Source organism: Peromyscus eremicus, chromosome 20, assembly GCF_949786415.1.
Source record: "Peromyscus eremicus chromosome 20, PerEre_H2_v1, whole genome shotgun sequence".
Classification (NCBI taxonomy): Eukaryota; Metazoa; Chordata; class Mammalia; order Rodentia; family Cricetidae; genus Peromyscus; species Peromyscus eremicus.
In genome coordinates, this window is record NC_081436.1 from 61,557,262 (window position 1) to 61,572,513 (window position 15,252).

The following is a 15,252-nucleotide window of genomic DNA, read 5'->3' on the forward strand; positions in this document are numbered from 1 at the left end:
GTGTATCAATCTATTCCCTACAATAAGCATACTAATAAATATCTCCTCAAAGCCTGATCTCTAGCTGAACCCTGACTAGATGAACTGGCCCAAGTGACATTTATAATCAGGCTAATGTTAGTTCTTAAGAATAGTGTCCGCCGGGCGGTGGTGGCACAAGCCTTTAATCCCAGCACTCGGGAGGCAGAGCCAGGTGGATCTCTGTGAGTTCGAGGCCAGCCTGGGCTACCAAGTGAGTTCCAGGAGAGGCGCAAAGCTACACAGAGAAACCCTGTCTCGAAAAACCAAAAAAAAAAAAAAAAAAAAAAAAAAAAAAAAAAAAAAAAGAATAGTGTCCTGGCTAGTTTTTGTTTGTTTGTTTGTTGTGCTTTTGTTTTTCTCCAGCATGACACAAGCTAGGGTCATTTGGGAAGAGGAACCTTGATTGAGAAAATGTCTCATCAGATTGCCTGTGTGTGAGTCTGTGGGGCTTTTTCTCCATTAATGATGGATGTGGAAGGGCCCAAACCACTGGGTGTTATGTGATATTTTGTTTGTGTTCTGACAGATAAAACTTGCTTGGAGCCAGGGTGGAGCTAGTCACTAGTTAACCATAGAGGTGTGGAGGTCTGTACAGACAGGAGATAGGAAGCGACAGGCAGGGAGGAGGGAGACAGAATCTCAGCCCTTTTGGACCGAGGAAGGGAAGAGGAAAGAAGAGACTGTGGCTGCTTGCCTGCTTCTCTGATCTTTCAGGTTTTACCCTGTTTTTTTTTTTTTTTTGGTTTTTCGAGACAGGGTTTCTCTGTGTAGCTTTGCGCCTTTCCTGGAACTCACTTGGTAGACCAGGCTGGCCTCGAACTCACAAAGATCCACCTGCCTCTGCCTCCCGAGTTCTGGGATTAAAGGCGTGCGCCACCACCGCCCGGCTTTACCCTGGTTTTTATTGATAAGATTAATTAGATTTGTGCTTCATCTTGCGTCCAACTTTTGGGGCATGAATTCACCAGATAGCCACTTACCCATGGCTTTGCAGCTGCCAGCAGCCACTGGCACCCTCCGGAGCTGCACCCGGTGGAGTCACTGCAATGCTGGTTGGCTTTCCCTTTCTTCCCCAAGACCTCTGAGAAAGTCTGTTGTAGTCTCTGTACAGCAATCTCCATAAGCCCCAAACTCCACAGGCGCCTGGGCTCCAAACATTGCCAGAGTCAGCTCCTCACCACTGGCCAGTTCTGCCTCCAGGCAGCTCTGTGCTTTCACTTGTTGGTCACATGTGCTGCTTTCACACATTCCCCCTGCAGATGGCTGCCTCTTTGACTCCTTTTCCCTGTGGGTTGTGGGCTTTCTCTGTAACCCTCCTCAGGCTGCTGACATGTGATCAGTGACATCTGTCCTCAGCCACGTTGTGCACCGCCTGTGTTCTCTGCTTAGACATGCTATGTAGCAGCAGCAGCAGTCAGCCTCACACTTCACCACCACTACCACTACCACCACCACCATCATCATCATCATCATCATCATCATCAGATTTGGTGAGACAATTAGGAATTTTTAAAGGGGGGAATTAGATTAAAAAAATAATTTATTCCCATGTTAAAAAATGGGAAACAATATGATGAAGTGAGTTAGGTCTTTGTATGGTTGCATAATGGATGATTTGAAAATAGAATAATTAAATGAGGGGATAATTAACTTAGCTGAGATTTACATAATGTCAATTATAATCATCAGTTTCATAATTCTTATTTTTCCCTAAAAAAGTTGGTTGATATCAGTGCCAAATATGAGAAATTGACTGATAAGATACAAACCTTAGAAAAACTTGTTATTCATAAGACACAGGTCTTAGAAAAGCTTACTACTGATAATATACAATTCTTACAACTAAAGAAAATAATGCAATTTTGACTGATAAGTTACAAGCCTTAGAAAAACTTATTAAAACAAATAATAGAGATATTCAGACACAGACAGAGGAATTTAAAGAGAACCAACCTCACCATTATATTATAAAATTAGAGAGAAACAGCCCAAGGTTATTAAACAAACAACCTTAATTTACCCAGTCACCTTACAGGAACAATTGCCAAATGACAGATATCACCAAAGCTATGTTGTAGCTAGAGTTTTCCTGCCTTGCCCACAGTCAGGACAAATCTCTCTCGCCCACCAGTCCCACAGCCACTCAGACCCGACCAAGTAAACACAGAGACTTATATTGGTTACAAACTGTATGGCTGTGGCAGGCTTCTTGCTAACTGTTCTTACAGCTTAAATTAATCCATTTCTATAAATCTATACCTTACCATGTGGCTCGTGGCTTACCGGCATCTTCACATGCTGTTTGTCATCGTGGCGGCTGTCAGTGTCTCTGACTCAGCCTTCCACTTCCCAGCTTTATTCTCCTCCTTGTCCCGCCTATACTTCCTCCTGCCTGACTACTGGCCAATCAGCGTTTTATTTACCAACCAATCAGAGCAACACATTTGCCGTACAGAACATCCCACAGCACTATGTAAGAGCTGCCTGGATTCCTGTGAAAATGTTAGATTTGAGGAGATTTAAGGAAGCAATAGTCTCATAAGGTATGCATTTACCTTTTGTGAAGCAGATGTTAAATTCATGGTCAATTAGTAACAGAATTGTCCCACAAGACTGGAGAGACTTGGTTACAGCAGTATTGGAATCTAGTCCTCAATTACAGTGGAGGACCTGGTGGAAAGATGAGGCTAAGACCATTGAACAACAAAATAGGGATAGAGGTATTTAGTCTCCCAAGGCAATTATACTGATGTACAAATAGTCCCTATATGATGACCACACCCTGGCTCTATGCCATGCAACAGCTTTGAATGCTTGGGGAAGAACTGAAGAAGTCAGAAAGAAAACTGAGTCATTTACTAAAGTTATACAGGGCCCCAAAAAAACTTTCACTGATTTTTTTTTTTACAAAGATTGACTTCAGCTGTAAATAGAATGATACCAAATTCAGAAGCTAGATAAATAATAATTCAATCTTTGGCTTTTGAAAATGTTAATTCACAATGAAAAAGGGTAATTCAGCCTTTAAATGCAGAATCAGCACCCATAGAGGAATGGATCTGAGATACAGTCAATATTGAATCTCATAACCATGATGATATTTGGACAGGAGAGGTGATTTCCAGTGGCTTGAAGAAAATTCAAAATGTCAGGTGTTTTAATTGTGGCAGACAAGGTCACCTAAAAAGGAATTATAAGCAGGGTGTTCCTAGAAACATTTTTTTTTCTAGAAATAATACAAAACAGGAGGCCCTTGCCTTCTGGTATATGCAGAAGGTGTGGCAAAGGCTGACATTGAACCAATGAATGCAGGTCAACAAGGCACAGACAAGGTAACCCTTTGCTATTGGGAAATGCCTTGGGGCTCTTATAGGCCCCCATGTTAAGTTTGGTTCAGTAATTCCCTATCACCATGGAGGGAAACTCCTCCCCAGAGCATTTAAAAGACCTAATGCCTATTGTAAAAATCCATACTGCTCTGGATGATAGAACAGCTTTAGAAGATAAACAAAAATTTCAGAAGAAACCATAAAGCAAATATTTTGGCAAATTTGTATACAAATTTGTATATATCCAAGACCAAAGCTGAAAGTATGAATAAATATCATTGTAATTGAAGGTTTTATAGACATAGGGGCAGATGTAACAATAATTCCACCAGAATCTTGGCATCCTAATTGGCCTCTTTGGGAGGTAAATGTTCAGCTTTTAGGGACTGGAACTTTATCTCTGGTAAAACAAAGCATGAGATGGGTCAAATGTATAGAGCCAGAAAGACAGAGAGGAAAACTAAAGCCATATGTGGCTAATATAGCTATGAATTTAAGGGGACATGATTTGCCACAACAATGGAATACCCAGATCCTCCAATCTCAGAAACAAACCATAAACTGAAATAAGTTTCTGGGAAAAATATTAAAAGGTATTATAAAGAACAGTCATCAACCATTCAGGTTGTGCAAAAACAACAGCTGCTGATCTTTCAAAGGTACCAACAGCCCTACCTCTGACAAACTTGTCTGGGTGGAACAATAACCTTTGACATCAGAAAAAGTACAGGCTTTAGAACAGCTGGTATAGGAGCAGCTAAGTGCTCAACATATTGAAGACTTAAGCAGTCCTTGAAATTCTTCTGTATTTGTTACTAAAAAGAAATCTGGAAAATGGAGATTGGTAACAGATCCAACAGCTATTAATAAGGTGATTCAGCCAATGGGCTCTTTACAGCCTGGCATTCCCCTGCCTTCTCTGTTACCTAAAGGATGGTCTATCATAGTTATTGATTTAAAAGACTTGTTTCTTCACTATACCTTTATAAGAAAAGGACAGAGAAAAAAAATGCCTTCACAGTGCCTACTTATAATAATTCTCAGCCTGTTAAGAGATATCAATAGAAGGTTCTCCCACAAGGGATGTTAAAGAGCCTTACCCTGTGTCCATATTTTGTATAACAGCCATTGGAAATGATTCATGCACAGTTTCCTCAGTCTATAATTTACCATTATATGGATGATGTGCTGACAGTATGCTGTCCAAATTGGACAAGCAGGACACAAAAGAAAGTGACTGCTGAATTTTGCCAAGATAAGGTGGGACAGTCCTTCAAAAATCCTGCCTCACAGGTAAGTCTACCAGATATTCTATGACTGCAGGCCAAAGTTGGATGCAGAGGATCCTTGGGTGACTGCTCAGGCAGCCAACTGTTTCTGTTATTTCTAAATTTTTGAAGTTGTTTGCTCTATGCTTACTGTTTACTCAGCAACAGTATATCCTTCTTAGGTCTCTGATGGAGTTGAAGACTAGATTGTTATAGTTTTCCCTGTTAACAAATTCAGAAAAGAAACTCACAAAAGAGGTGAAAAATGTATAAGGTTAAGAGACCTAAAAAGATAGTTTTGGGTTGGTAATGCAAGTTAGGATAGAAAATGAATTAGGTACAACACTTTGGACTTTACCAAGATAGGATAGATGATGGAGAATTTTCTCTGAATGTGTCTAGTGTTATGGAATAGATATTGTTATTGTAATTATTGCCTATGTATATTTGTATATATTGTACTTTTTGTGTATAGTTTTTCTATGTTAGTTAAAACTTTTGCTTTTTATTTAGGCAAAAAGGGGGAAATGTGTGATATTTTGTTTGTGTTCTGATAAATAAAGCTTGCTTAGAGTCAAAGGGTAGAGCTAGTCACTACTTAACCATAGAGGTCTGGAAGTCTGTATAGAGAGGAACAGGAAGTGATAAGGTGGGGCGGAGACAGGACCTCGGCCTTTTGGGATGGAGGAAGGGAAGAGGAAGAAAGTGATTGTGGCTGCTCTCCTGTTTCTCTGATCTTTCAGGTTTTATCCCAATATCTGACTCCTGTTTTTTATTGATAAGATTAACTTAACTTACGCTTCAACTGGGGACAGGGCCACATCAGGTAGGCAGCCCTGGGTAGTATAAGAAAGCAGGCTGAGCAGGCCACAGCAAAGAAACCAGTAAGCAGCATGCTTCCTGGCCTCTGTGTCAGTTCCTGGCTCCAGGTTCCTGCCTTGACTTTCCTCTCCAAGTTGCTTTTGGTCACAGTGCTTCATCACAACGATGGAAAACACGCTAGGGTAAATGGGGTGGAGTTCAGGCAATGTGCTTCACTTTCTTCTTTGTTCCCTTTCCTTCACTGTTTTCAAGAGTTTTGAAAGAATGTTTTAAATGCAAAAACAGTAGCTAAAAATCACTCAAAATGGTTTTTTACCTGAAAGCATTTAAAATAAAAATAACAGCTCAAGGGAAGTGATTTCACAAGATGACCTAAAGTCTTGTTCTTCTTATAAACTATCTCGCAGGACTCTAGCAATTGCTTCTGAAACTTAGGGTTTCTAAAAACATAGTTAAAATCAAAACCTTTAGGGCTGAGGGACACAGAGAGTTGAGTGGTACAGCATGTGTTCAGCATGGATGAGGCCCTGTGTTCAATCCCCAGTACCAACCAACTGAACATAAGCACTCTGCCACACCCAAGACCTAAAACAACAGAACCCCCTTTAGTCCTTCTCATAGAACTAAATGAAAAACCATCCTTGTTAGAATCCACGGTGCCCTTTTGTTTCTTGAGTATTTATTGCCTAGGACCCTACTTTAATTCTGCTGAGTGTTGGACTCAGAATAGAGTACATTATAACTCCTCAATGCTTCTTAATTAAGAAATGTGCTCGAGTGGTGTACACCTTTAATCCCAGTACCAGGGAGCAGAGGCAACATATTTCTGTGATTTCAAGGACAACCTGGTCTATACAGCAAGACCTTATCTTATAAGTAAATAATAAATAAATAAATAAAGGAATATACCCCTACATATATGTGTGTAAATGTTCTAACGTCTTTTAAATAACCTTTTCTAGTAATAGACATACTTACACTTCACCCCTTTCAATGTAGAATAGCAAGTTAAAGTACTTTAATTTTTATATATACTAAACATTAAATTATTGCATCTGTATTTTTTCACTTTGTAATGATGATACAAAGACTATGTTTATGGATAGTCAAAATAGCTATGCACTTACCATTTTGTCCTTTGCCCCTTTATGAATAGTGTTTCAGGCCTATCTAACCTAGTGTCAACTTCAGAGCAGTCTATTATGAAAATGTGTCATTTGTTCATCCCTGAATCCTTTTTTCAGACATTCAGGCTGTTTCCAGGTTCTTTCTGTCATAAAGGATGTGCTGTGTAGGCTTATTTAGAGCAATGGCCATTTTCTTAGGTCAGTACCTCTAAAGATGTAAGATCGCATCTGCCACCTTGCTTTCTTTTTCTTTTTTCTTTTTTATTAAGAGATGTTCTATTTGTTTTACATATCAACAATGGATTCCCCTGTCCTTCCTCCTCCCAGTCCCCAGCCTTCTTCCCCAACCCACCTCCTATTCTCACCTCCTCCAAGGCAAGGTCTCCCCTGGGGAGTCAGCAGAGCCTGGTACATTCAGTTGAGGCAGGTCCAAGCCCCTACCCCTGCACCAAGGCTGAGCAAAGTGTCTCAGCATAGGCCCTAGATTCCAAAAAGCTGGCTCATGCACTAAGGACAGGTCCTGGTCTCACTGCCTGGGGGCCCCCTAAACAGTTCAAGCTAATCAACTGTCTCACTTATCCAGAGGGCCTAATCCAGTTCCATGGGGGTTCCCCAACTACTGGATCACAGTTCATGTGTTTCCACTAGTTTGGCTAGTTGTCTCTGTACTTTTTCCAATCATGGTCTCAATATCTCTTGCTCATATAACTCATATACACAATGGAGTACTACTCAGCAGAGAAAAACAATGACATCATGAGGTTTGCAGGCAAATGGATGAAACTAGAAAATAGCATCCTGAGTGAGGTAACCCAGACTCAGAAAGACAAACATGGTATGTACTCACTCATAAGTAGATACTAGATGTAAAGCAAAGGATAACCAGACTGCAACTCACAACTCCAGGGAGGCTATTTAGTAAAGAGGACCCTAGGAAAGACACAGGGATTGCACAGCGATGGAGAAATGGATGAGATCTACATGAGCAAACTGGGGGTGAGGGGGGTAATGGAGGGCAAGGGTTGGGGGAAAGAGAGCTTAGGGGAGCAGAGGTCCCAGCTGGATCAGGAACAGAGTGGGAGAACAAGGAAAGAGATAGAATGATAAATGAAGACACCACGGGAATAGGAAGAAGCACAATGCTAGAGAGGTCCCCAGGAATCCACAAAGATGATTCTACTATAGACTACTGGCAATGGTTGAGAGAGTGCCTGAGCTGACCTACTCTGGTGATCAGATGGCCAAACACCCTAACTGTCATGATAGAACCCTCATCCAGTGACTGATGGAAGCAGATGCAAAGATCCATGGCCAAGCCCCAGGCAGAGCTCCAGGAGTCCAATCAACGAGAGAGAGGCAGGATTCTATGAACAACCTTGCTTTCTAATAACTCTGAATTCACAGCACCACTGATGAAGCATTTTCCCCAAACCTGGACTTTTTTTTCTTCCTCCCCATCCTATACTTTACAAAATATAAAATAGCACCAGAGTTGCTTTAAATTGTTTCCATAATTGCTAGCCAGGACGTACTTTCTCTTGTCTGCTAACACAGTGTCTGTGTCCATTTCTACGACATATTTTTGTAAACTGAGGACATGATGCTCCAAGGTATGGTTGAGGGGAAGGATTTTATTGTAGTTATGAGGGAGACAACAGCCAGAGGCATCTGGGAGATTCCAGGGAGAGAAAGTGCTAGACAACACAGCCAGCAGAGTAAGCTTGGCTGTAGGGGGGAGGGTGAGAGAGGAGGAAAAAGAGATAGATGGCCAAGAGAGAGGGGACCTAGAGAGCACAGAGCCAAAACAGCAGGCTATATGGGAATGAGAAGTTGTGAGAAGGGAAGCCCATGAGCTCGAGTAGTTTAGGGTAGAGGGCAGAGCGGGAAGAGCTGAGGAAAACTACAGGTACTTGTGATTGAGGAAGCCTGAAGGCCAGCATGCAATTTCATAATTTGATGAGCACCATTTGTTCTAAGTTTCTTTTGGATCTGACAGTATTCACCCATGCACTCTCAATGCTCACTTTATGCATGCATTCATTCATTGTTTTTTATTTTTCATTTTATCATTTTTATTATCAAATATGCCTGCAGTTGTGCTCACTTGTGCATGTGTGTGTGGAGGTCAGAGGTTGGCATCAAGTGTCTTCTACTACTCTCTACTACATTAAAACATTTCTGTTTATTTATTCAGCGTGCATGTGAGTACACATGTATACCACAGCACACATGTTGAAGTCAGAGGACAACTTGTAGGAGTTGGTTCTTTTCTTCTACCATGTGGGTTCTGGCATCAAACTCAGGCCGGTAGGCTTGGCAGCAAGCACCTTACACGCTGAACCTCCTTGAAGGCCCACCCCTCCACCACACCGTTTTTAGCAGGGTTTTTTACTGAACCTAGAGCCTGCCCTTTTGGTTAGCCTGGTTGGCCAACCAGCCACCAGGACCAACTGTCTCTGCCTCCCCCAGCACCGGGGTTACAGGTGTGTTCAGCTAAGCCCAGCATTTTCATGGATTCTTAGGGTCTTAACTCAGGTTCTACTGCTTGTGGAGCAAGGCTTTCTCTATGGAGCTACCTCCCCAGACTGCAGTAATTGTTTGTATGTGGTAAATTGTTTCTTTTTAATTTGAATGTACCATGATTGGAAGAATAATGTCTATTCAAAGACGCCCCCAGCTTAGCCCCCAGAAGTGAGGAGTGTCACCTTATGTAGTATAGCAGACTCACTGGTATAGTTAGGGGCACAGGGGAAACTACCCTGGACTGTCTAAACAATCAAATCACATTTATTGTATTTTTGTGTTAATTCTTTATTCGTGAGAATCCCACTCATGCATACACTGACCTATGATCATTCTCCCCACACACATACACACAAAGCTATTTTAAAGCTGAGAACAGTTATAGTCTGTTTCGAGGGAACAGTGGTCACAGAAGAAAGTTCAGCTAATGGAATATCAATGTCCTTGAAAATGGAGGTCGAGGCCATGAACCAAGGAATGTAGGCAGACTCTAGAACCTGGCAAAGGTTTTTTTGCTAAAGCCTCCAGAAGGAACTCAGTCCTGTGGACACTTGGAGTTTCACCCAGAGAGACCTGCATTGTACTTCTGACCTACAGAATATAGAGCATTGTTTTCACTGTTTGAAGCCATTATGTTTTTGGAAGCTGGATGCAGCAGCAATAAAAAGCTGACACATTTAGATAATATATTCAAGTTTGTTGTGAAGGGGAAGAAAGGTCAAGTGTGTAATTTAGAGTATTCAACAACCTGTTTTCCCAGAAACGTTTAAGACCTGTTCAGATGTTGTTCACACCTGGAGCTGAGTCCCCAATCTCTGAGTCTCCAGATTTTCATCTGTTGCTAGGAACAAAGATGCACAGTATGTCAAGGAAAGTAACCATCTCTCCTAGGATGCCTGTGGCAGCATTTACACACATGGGCTTTCCTGGGGACTCTCATGTGGATGCAGTGACACAGCCTAGCTCAGGTTTCACTGCCTGTTGTCACCACCCTTGGAGAAGCCCTCACAGCTTTCTTTCCTGTACTTAGAATACAGTCTTTGGATCCTCCATGAAGGGGAAGATCATTTTCCCCAAGGGAGACTGCCAGGGGTGAAAAATAGTCCTGCTCTTCAGGGCGTCAGGTCAGCAGGGGTAGCCAAGTCATGGGTCAGGAGTTCTAAAGTCCATTCAGATGTCTTCTCCCCTTACAGTGGTCAAGCAACCAGCCTCTAACCCCTGATACTTCCAGACAGTGGGAAGTAATGGACATGCCATCCACAGACAGTGAGTGACATCCACAGACAGATGACTCACTTTGGCCAAAGATACATAAGTGGTAGTGACATGTGTCAATGGTAGTGTTTTAGTTACCGCTTCATTGCTGTGATGAAACACCATGATCAAGTTCAACTTGAGGAGGGAAGGGTTTATTTCAGTGTACAGCTTATAGTCCATCATGCCAGAAGTCATGGCAGGAACTTGAGGCAGGAATTGGAGGCGGGAGCTGATACAGAGGTCATGGAGAAGTGATGCTGACTGGCTTGCTCCTCCTGGCTTCCTCCATTCATTTTTTTATACATCTCAGGCCCATTTGCCAAGGGACAGCGCCACCCAATGGCTGGGCCCTCCCATATCAATTGCTAATTAAGAAAATGCACATAGGTTTGCCCACAGGCCAATCTGGTGGGGACATTTTTTCAACTGAGGTTTCCTCTTCCCAGAGGACTCTTGTTAAATTGCCTCTCAGTCCACATGATTCTCCAGCCTAAATTCCTTATACTTTGCCTTAGGTACCCCACAAAGTGTCCTAAAGCAAGTGTCTGGATGTGCACAGTTTGGGAAGAAACACCAGAAAGGGACCAGGAAAGAGAATGGCAAAGAGAGGGGGCTGACAGAAAGCATAACCACCAGGAACTGTTGCAGGCAGATGGCCTTTGTCTGTCTTAGTCACATTTCTATTGCTATGATAAGACACATGACCAGGTGACTTATGGAAGAAAGAGTTTATTTGAGGCTTACAGTTTTGGAGGGTTGATTGGAAACTGTGACCATCATGGTGGGCAGCATGGCAGCAGGCAGGCATGCATGGGACTGAAGCAGTAGCTGAGAGCCGACTTCTTGACCCACAAGCATAAGGCAGAGAGACTGGGAACAGCTGGGTTTTTGAAACCTCAAAACCTGCCCCCAAGTGACACACATCCTCCAACAAGGCCACACCTCCTAGTTCTTCCCAAACAGTTCCACCAACTGGATACCAAGTGTTTAAACATTTGAGCCAGTGGGGGGCATTCTCATTTAAACTGCCACATTGTCCTAGCAGGGAACCCTTGGAAACTGGAGTGAAACACACTTCAGATCCTATTGTTCTTCTGTGGTTACACACCAATCTTTGGTCTGTTGCTGGCTGAAGACTAGTCTGGACATAACAACTTTCTAGCACTTTCAGTTTTCCCTGTAAGCATGTTCCTGCAGCCAGAAAACCACTTACTGAGGTAAAGAGTCAGAGTAGGTGGAAGAAGCCTGCCATCAGTAGGTGAAAGTGGATAAAAGTGACAGTGTGGCTGGTGCATCTGCTCTGTGCTGCTTTGATTCCCAGGGAAACACAAGTCAGTATAGAGGTTTCTGACCACCATGGAGGACAGGTGTCTGAGACATTTACTGGAAGCCAAAGAAGATCTCATGAGAGCATTTACTACCCAGCACAATATAGTCTATTCCCCAAGTATTATGAAGCTTAAGTTGAGTGTCTTTATGCAGAAGACAGTTCTTTTTGGAAACTCACAGCTTCCCAGAAAAGGATTCATTCTCACAGTTCACCTTAGCAAACATTTACCCAAGGGTGCCTAGTAAAGCTCCCTTTGATTGTAAAGCATATGGTATGTGTAGGGTTCCTCCTGTGCTGTGGAACAATTCTTTTGTACACTGTAAAGATTTGTCACTCGAATTGGTTTATTAAAATGCTGATTGGCTGGTAGCCAGGCAGGAAGTATAGGTGGGACAACCAAACTAAAGATGCTGGGATGAAGAAGGGTGGAGTCAGAAGTGTTGCCAGGAGATGCAGAGAGAGCAAGATATGCCGGAGGACAGGTAAAGCCATGAGCCACATGGCAATACATAGATTAATAGAAATGGGTTAATTTGAGTTGTAATAGCTAGTTAGTAATGAACCTGAGCTATTGGCCGAGCATTTATAATTACTATTGAGTCTCAATGTCAGTTATTTAAGAACTGTCAGGTGGGAAAGAAAAGTCTGTCTACAAATAGCACCCAATGTGGGGCAAGAATTTTCACATAAAACCTGAGAAATCCTAAGAAAAGGTTCTAAAATAGAGTTAAGCACAGCTTCCTAGTCTCTGGTGCTGGCCACAGTACAGAGATGCTGGCACCTGCCTGTGGGCTTACGCTGCCAGCACAAGCCCCACCATGAGCTAGTTGTGTGGTGGGTTCCCACAGTTCCTCATTTCAGCCACTGAACAATAAAGCATATCTCAGTTTAAAGGCTCATGTGGTCAGAAAAGGATTACAGTTATGCAATAAAGTCAGATCCAGACAGAAAGAAACCTTTGAATGGGCTACAGTGTATTTGAAAATGTGCATAGGCTTGGGAGAGAGAAGAGGAAGAATATATACAGTCTTAGATTAAAAAATGTAGTTTTATAATAATAAAGTCCTTTAAAAAGAAATAGAGTAATAAAAAAGTATAATATGCCACATAAAGATGGAAAATACACAGAGAGTCTAGATCCTGTGTGTTGTTTTGTTGCCTTTGAATTTTCTGATTGTTGAGGAAGTAACAACAGCTGATAAGACACATTGGATTATGGAAATTGCTGGATGAGGTCAATCTACATATTTTAAAAATATCTTGGCTTCAAAATTTTAGTCAAAAGATGTGTTGCTTTGGGGGAAAGGTTATACTTTTATTTCTGCAGAAAATGAAAAGCTATGGGTTAAAGAAAATCAGTTTTGGGCTAGGCAGTGGTGGCTCACACCTTTAATCCCAGCACTTGGGAGGCAAAGCCAGGTGGATCTCTGTGAGTTCAAGGCCAGCCTGGTCTACAGAGTGAGATCCAGGACAGGCACCAAAACTACACAGAGAAACCTGTTTCAGGAAAAACAAAAACCAAAAACCAAAAAACAAACAAACAAACAAACAAAAACTAGGTTTGATCAGGGAAGACCCCCTAAAATCCTGGCTACAGACATAAAAATAAACTTAAAGAAACTATAAGACACATAATGTATATTTTACCTGCTCAAATATAAAACAAAAAAATCATCTTTAGCTGACTTGTGCACACCACATATTCCATACTTGTAATGTATATTACCTTTAAAAGTTTATATATTTTCAGAACAAGGGGACCAAACACCAATGAAAATGGGTGGCCCAGGTGATCCAGCATTTCAAAATGCCTCTGTTACAGTTTCCTCGGAGTTCTGCACCTAAAACAGCTTCAAGGCTGCTGGCTGTGATGGTCTAACCTCACAGACTACTCCAGCTGGGACTTCATTATAATCTCAATTTTCTCAAGGTTCCCTCAAAGATACCAGTGCCCACAAACAACAGGAAGTAGTCTAGAAAATGATGCCCACATTCCCAAAAAAATGGGTTATGGTTATCATTTAAGAGGGATTGGTTACTAGTTGTTATTGGTAATGGTCAGGAAAAAAGCTGAACAAAGGAGATTAGATTCAGTGATATTGTTCTGAAAAAAAAGGGGGGAATATAGAAATGATAGGATAAAAGGGTAGACTATTGAATCTGCTTTTAAACTAAGAAAACAACTACTAGTCTTAAATATTTTACATTGGTATGGATATTGGTATACTGATACAAATTTAAAGTTAATTTTGTTATACTTTATGTATATTTCAACTCTTGTTTAGGGTATTATGTTTATATGGCTCCTTTAAAAATGTAATGTATAATTTAAAATACAGATTAATAGTCATCTATAATAGTCAAACTTATCATCATATTAGGTATGTGTTTAAGTTCATACACAGATATATTTAGATAGATAGATGATGGTCTTCAAACACTTCAAAGACCTACAGACTATGGCATTTAATATTCTCTAGGTTATCAACTGGCTGAAATATCCAAGATAGCTTGATTACATGGCTGGTGTTGGCTTCTGCCACTGCCTGAGATCCTGTCAAATATGAATTGTAGTCGGATGTTTTTCTCCTGCCCACCTGTTCCCAAATCCCCGGCAGCTATTTCCCAAATAATTGACTTGGAGGCTTAATATAAATTATAAATGCTCGGCCAATAGCTCAGGATTATTAGTAACTAGCTCTTACATGGTGGTACCTTTATCAGCATGGTGTGTTCATCTCCTGTGTCTGGCTGGTGACTCCTGACTCTGCCCTTCTTCCCAGCATTCTCGGTTTGGCTTTCCTGGCTAACATTATCCTGTCCAGCTATTGGCCAGTCAGCTTCTTCTTCTTCTTCTTCTTCTTTTTTTTTTTTTTTTTTTTTTTTTGGTTTTTCGAGACAGGGTTTCTCTGTGTAGCTTTGCGCCTTTCCTGGGACTCACTTGGTAGCCCAGGCTGGCCTCGAACTCACAGAGATCCGCCTGGCTCTGCCTCCCGAGTGCTGGGATTAAAGGCGTGTGCCACCACCGCCCGGCAGCTTCTTTATTAAACCAGTCACATGGACAAATCTTCACAGGGTACAAAAGGATTACTCTACAGCAACAGATCTTAAATTTCCTTCTATGTGGCCTTTGCAGTGAGCTTGTGCTTCCATAACAAAACATGAGGGTCTAAGGTGAGGGAAATGGAAGTTTAAGGCTTGGACACAAAGGTCCTACTTAAGTTCTACTGGTTAAAATCTAGATGATACTAATTATATTAATCAGAAAGCCAGTCCTGACCCAGCTCATCTGTTGGAGAGTGGAATCTCATCTGATGACCTTTGGGTAATATTTACCAGAGCCATCCCATGGTCAAAGCAGCTCATGTCTCTCCTCCACACAAAATCATACTCACCTCTTCCCCCAAAGTCACATTCTCTTTTGGCTTTGTTGCAAAGTTCAGGAGCTCACTGTGTAAGCCAAGTCTAGGCAAAGAGGTCCCTGAGTGTGGTCCTTTAGCACAGCTCCTGAGGTCCAGTCCCTTTACAGAGATCACTGAAAGAGCTAACATACAAGGAGGAGAAGGGGCAGGCTG